Raw genomic sequence first — 6,346 nt, 5'->3', positions numbered from 1 at the left:
TTGTGTGAGCCTCTCCTAATTGTAATTAAATCAGCCTCTTGTAAATTTTCTATCTTCATTTTGGAAAGTAAAGAAACAGCTTCAATGGCATTGTGGCTTTGTCTGGATATCATGCAGTAAATGGTGGATACTTTCTTGGACAAACTAATTTGAGAAACCTGTGAGACATCCAGGTGAATGTGACCAGAAGACAGTTGGCTATCCCCATCTAGTGTGGAGGGGCAGGAGCTGTGGATTTTACAGTCATCAGTGAATAGACAGTAACTGAGGCCATAGGAGTACTTAGTGTACTCCAGGGAGAGCATGAAGTGTGTAAGAAACGGAAAGCCAGTAGTAGACTTGGGTCTCTGAATCCTGTTCTAGTTTCAGGGTTTTAATTCTCTATTTGGAGAGAGTATAGAGGGAGCAAATGGTTGACCTATGTGTCTAGGATTATGGCAAATGATTCTGAAAAGACAGTAAGTACTACGTATATCCCCTATATCCCTACAGATTTACTCTCCGCTCCTCTCCACCCTGCTCTATAAATACTGGGAAGCTGATCACAATGGACTGGCATCAACAAGGCTCACATGCCCATTGGATTACACTTGGGTTTGGCCAATGGGGAAACTTAACAATAAATTGTATTTAATAAATTGAATTCAGGGAGAGTGAAATCAGAAGATTTATTCTTCTGCTTCATCTCTAGAAGTTTCCCTGGAACTGGCTATATCCCTGAATGAAGGTCACAGTTCCTTTCTAAATGGCCAGATTCAGGACTACAGGTACCAAATCTCAGGTGCTATACTAGCCCTTGATTAGTGCACTGTCTCTGCAGTTACCCTGTACTTTAATAAATAGTCCCTTTGTAAATAAATCCTCGCCTAATTATCCTATTTTAATGTATCACTACATGTTGTATAAGATTATGAATTAGATAAGTCTAATCAAAACTGAGAAATCAGATATTTTTCTCATTGTTTTGATTTCTATTTCACTTGTGAAAGTGTCTTAATTATACTTCTTTAGTCACCAAACATTTTTAAGAAAATATCAGAGGTATTATTGGTTTGGCCTTAATTACTTTAAAGAAAATCTTTTCCTTTTTGTACAAATTACAGACCAACTGATCATTCCCAATTATCAGGCAATGAGATATAAGCTATTTTTTAATGTTATTTCTAGTACAACCTGTCAGGAGATGTTAGACATTACCATTATATAATCATCAAGAGCCCACATGGAAAAGTTAATTTTAATTTTAATTTTTCCCATATGGAAAACATTAAGCAGTAATAGTAGCTACTTAGGTGAAAGTAAAGGAGATCAACAGGAATGAGGATACAAGGGCCGCCATTTTCCAATAGAAATATAATGTGAGTCACATATGAAATTTAAAATTTCCTAGCAGGCACATTTTTTTAAAAGATTTATTTATTTATTTATTTGAGAGAGAGAGCACGAGCAGGAGGGGCAGAAGGAGAGGCAGAGAGAATCTCAAGCAGTCTGTGCCAAGCACGGAGCCAGTCACGGGCCAGTCACGGGGCTCCATCTCAGGACCCTGAGATCACGACCTGAGCCCCAGTCAAGAGTAGGATGCTTAACCCCCTAGGAGGCACATTTTTAAAAAGTAAAAACAAACAGGTGAACTTAAGTTTAATACTGTATTTTACTTATTATATTTTATATTATGTTTTCTACAATATTTCATATTTATATAAATGAATATCTTGTTTATATAAAAATGGGCAAACACGTCCAAAATATTAGCAATCTGCAATGATTACAAAAAATATTAGCATGGTATTTTACATTCTTGTATCGTACTAAATCTTCAAAATCAGGTACATATTTGACATTTACAGAGCACCTCAATTCAGACTAGCCACAATTCCTCAGGAGCCACATGTGGCTGGTGCTGATCAGACTGGAGAGTGGGAAGAGAGAGCTATGGCCTAACATAGTTGTACAAACATAGAGCCAAGTAAAGAAATGGAGTGTATCGAATAGTTACAGAGCACACGCTTCATGTAGAATATACCATTTGATGTTGGAAGGTCAATGCAAAATGTAAATAGAAAACTAATTAATTTTTTATGAATCTCTGTAGAATCCATGCAGTTAACAACTTCCTCTATGATTCATAGTGGAATTTTTCTTTTCCAAATTCCCTTCTTGTCTTTGGAGGAAACATAATCTTCTCCTTGGAGATGTGTTGGAGAGGGAGTGCTGAAGCTTGGAGGGCTCAGGCATCGGGTCCTCTGTTGTCCTCTGCCTGTGTCACCACCTGCCAAAAAGTACTTAGACTTTTCTGGTCCTCAGTCATATAGCCTCTGTCCACGTAGACTGTTCATGCATCTCTCTTATTCCAAGTTCTCATTCATAGCCAATTCCACTCTCCTCCTCAGTGCCCAGGAAATAGTCTATTCTTCTATCTGAAGTGAGAAAAACTCATGTGTTAGTTTCCACACAGTGGGGATCATGGGAAACTGTAAGACTGCCTTTGAGTCCTTTGCCTAGGCACATCACCTGGCTATTTCTTCTGATCCTGTGCCCTACAAGGTTCAGGAGTATCTAGAGGGTGTCGGGGGGCATTAGTTCTGAGACACTGTCCTGGGGGTCAGCTGAAAAGTGGGCAGGGCAGGGCACACTGCCTCCTTACACTCAGCTCTGGACCGTGACTCTGAATGATGGACTATTCTTCCATCTCTTCCAAATAACGACTGGTCCTGGGACTTGGCTGTTGAAACTTCAAGGCCAAGAATTTGACTCTTGTTGTCAGTACTTTTATAATGATGTCCCCCTCTCTGAGGCAATAGGCATAAAATACTCCAGCTGTAGTCTGCACGGAGAAAGTATCATGAGGTAGCAGGAAATACTATTTTTATAGAAACTATTATATTAGTTTTTAATTTATTTTAGGATATTTTAAAAGATTTTTTTATTCTGAAGTGTCAGTCAGAATACTATACCATTTAAAGTGTTTCATCACACTTAGTTCAACTATAGCTTATTAAATTGAGGTTTAGGGGTAGATGAGAAAGGAATGGGCTTCTCACATGTCTATCAGAAATTAATTCTTTTACTGCTATATCTTGGGTTAATGATTCTTCCTTCATAAAGTCATTTACAACAGGGCTAAAAGAAATGCAAAGCCCTGACTTTGTCTCTTTGTACATTCTGACAGGTGTCCATAGTGATGATGTCAAGTTATAATTGAAAACCTGTTCACATGACTTCATCCATATAACATCAACAGTTAAGAGTACCCGATGTAGTCTTTTGCCGAGACAATTGTTAGTTTGTTAGAGAACTTAATTTCTGATCCATGGCTTGTGGAGGAAACTTTATGTCCTTGCTACTCATAGTGTAGTCCTCAGGTCATCACCACCACCACCTCCACCACCACCACCACCATCATCATCATCTGGGAGCTTGTTAGAAATACAGAAGGTCGGGCCCCACCCTAGGTCTACTGAATCAGACTTTACATTTTACCAAGATTCCCCAGATGAGGAAATGTATTTTACAGATTAAGAAGCACTGATTTAGGCATGTGTGAGGGAGAAGCAGAAACTATCCCTTGATGGTAAAGAGTTGTTCCTGTTAAATTATTATAAAAAATACAATATCAAAATGAGGGAGAATGTAACTCTCCATTGAGGTATAATGCATCATAGTTTTATAGGGATATAGCCAAAGATGACACTGAAAGAACATATTGTGAATGTGAGGACTGTTGAGGGTTGAGTTTTATCTCCCCCCAGATTCATATGTTGAATCAATAAGGGATCAATAGCATGCAGCTATTGATCTGGCAAATGCCTTTTTCTCCATACTTTCCATAAGGCTCACCAGAAAGAGTTTGCTTTCATTTGGCAAGGCCACCAATATACCTTCACTGTCTTATATCAGGACATAATTTAGTCTATAAGGATCTTGATCTCAGACCAAGGACATTTCCCTTCTCTAAGATAGCATACTGGTCTATTACACTGACAATTAATATGCTGATTGGACCTAGTGAACAAAAAGTAGCAACTACTCTGGACTTATTGGTAAGTCATTTGCCTCGACCTTTGAAATTTCTAGGAGTCCAGTGATGTGGGGCATGTCAAGATATTCCTTCCCAGGTGAAGTTAAGTTGTTGCATCTGACCCTTCCTACAACTAAAAAAGAGGCACAATGCCTACTGGGCCTCTTTGGACTTTGGAGGCAACATATTTGTCATTTGGGTGTGTTACTCTGGCCCACTTACAGAGTGACCTGAAAAGCAGCTAGTTGTGAGTGGGCCCCAGAAAGCAGGTGCAGGCTGCCATGTAAACTTATGGCTTACGACTTGGGCCATATGATACAGCAGATCCAATGCTGCTTGAGGTGTCAGTAGCAAATAGAGATGCTGTTTAGACACAAAGTAATCATTTTATTGAGGTGGATGAGAAGCAGGTTTTAAAGCTTTTCCCAAATTCTCCCATATCCTTCATTTTCCCTGGTGCACACTTCACCTGATGTGATAGTTCATTTTATGTGTCCAATTATCTGGGCCACAGTGCCTAGGTATGTGGTTAAACAGTATTCTGGATGTTTCTGTAAGGGTGTTTTTTTTTTTTTTTTTACATATTTTATTTATTTATTTGACAAAGAGAGACACATAGAGAGAGAGGGAACACAAGCAGGGGAGTGGGAGAGGGAGAAGCAGGCTTCCTGCTGAGCAGGGAGCCCAATGCGGGGCTCAATCCCAGGACCCTGGGATCATGACCTGAGCCAAAGACAGACGCTTAATGACTGAGCCACACAGGCGCCCCTGTAAGGGTATTTTTGAATGAGATTAACGTTTATATTGGTGGACTGTGAATAAAACAGATTGCTCTCCATAATGTGGGTGGGCCTCATCCAATCAGTTGAAGGCCCAAGGAGAATAGATGAATGACCTCTTCCAAGCAAAAGGAAATTCTGCAGTAGACAGCCCTTGGACTTGAATTGCCACATCAGATCCCTCCTGGGTCTCCAGCCTGCCAGGCCATCCTGCAGATGTAGACCTGCTAGCTTCCATAATTGCATCAGCCAATTCCTTAAAATAAATGTTTCTATGAAGAGCTCCCTAAACCCATTGTCAATTGAAAATACAGTAAGTCAAAAAATGCATTTGGTACACTTAAGCTTCCAAACATCATAGTTTAGCCTAGCTTATTTTAAATGTGTCCCGACACTGACATTAGCCTACAGTTGGGCAAAATGATGTCACAAAGCCTTTTTTTATAATAAAGTACTGAATTTCTCATAAGATTTATTGACTACTGTACTGAAAATGAAAAAAGAGAGTGGTTGCATGGGCACAGAATGGTTGTAAGTGTAATTGGTTGCTGACCCTCACGATCCCCTGACTGCCCGGGACCTGCCGCTTGCTGTCCCGTCCAGCATCGCAATAGAGTACTGCACTGCATATCACCAGCCCAGGAAAAGATCCACACTCAATACTCAAAGTACAGTTTCTACTGAATGCACATTGCTTTTACGCCTTCATGAAATTGAAAATTTGTAAGTCAAACCATCATAAGTAGGGGACTATCTGTATATTACCACATCTTCTCAGTTCCGTTTCTCTGGAAAATAATACACCAGATTTCTCCACGCTGTGAAGTGAATTCCAGTTGCCCTGCAGAGCAGCCTTGAAAAGCAGTCTCAAAGCTCTATAAAAAGTTAATCTGTGATCCCAGCCTCTACCTCCCACCCCTAGAATCTCTAAAATACTTGTTCTGTGTTGAAAGGCACTGGCCGAATTTGGTCTCCGGCTCCCACACTGGTTTAAAGAAGGAGATCAAAGCTGAGAATAAATTGAATGGGTCCAAAGAGCAGAGTGAAGGTAAATGACTAAGTTAGCTTCATCAGTGATGTCTATATATTTTCTGATTACAGCCAAATACAGTTAGGATGAAACATTCTTGATTAGCTGTCTCCACTGGGAAGATTATCAGATAATTGCCAATTTTTGCTTTCACTGTTTGGTCCACATTGATCATTTTACCTGACTTAGTATTGTTGAGATATGAATAGTGTAGTAATACATTTAAATTTAATCATGTATTGGATATTAGGGTTGTTATTCAAATATTTAAAAGAATCAAAATACTTTAAAATATTAGATAAAATAGCCCCAGCATTTATTTCTCTATGCTAAAGAAAAGGAAGGTCCAGAAACTTTGGTCAAACTTTGTTTTGCCCACTAGATGGCACTAGCTAACCATCTCTTTCGCTTTGTAGTCTTTCAGTTAACGCTTTCCATTGTCAGCCGGCAAATTGAAGAGAGGAAAAATATAAAGGCTATTTACTGAGGATGTTGAACAAGGTAGAAGTTTTATTAATG

The sequence above is a fragment of the Halichoerus grypus genome, chromosome 3 (assembly GCF_964656455.1).
Source record: "Halichoerus grypus chromosome 3, mHalGry1.hap1.1, whole genome shotgun sequence".
NCBI lineage: Eukaryota > Metazoa > Chordata > Mammalia > Carnivora > Phocidae > Halichoerus > Halichoerus grypus.
The sequence above is the reverse complement of the archived record's forward strand: the minus strand, read 5'-3'. Positions refer to the sequence as shown.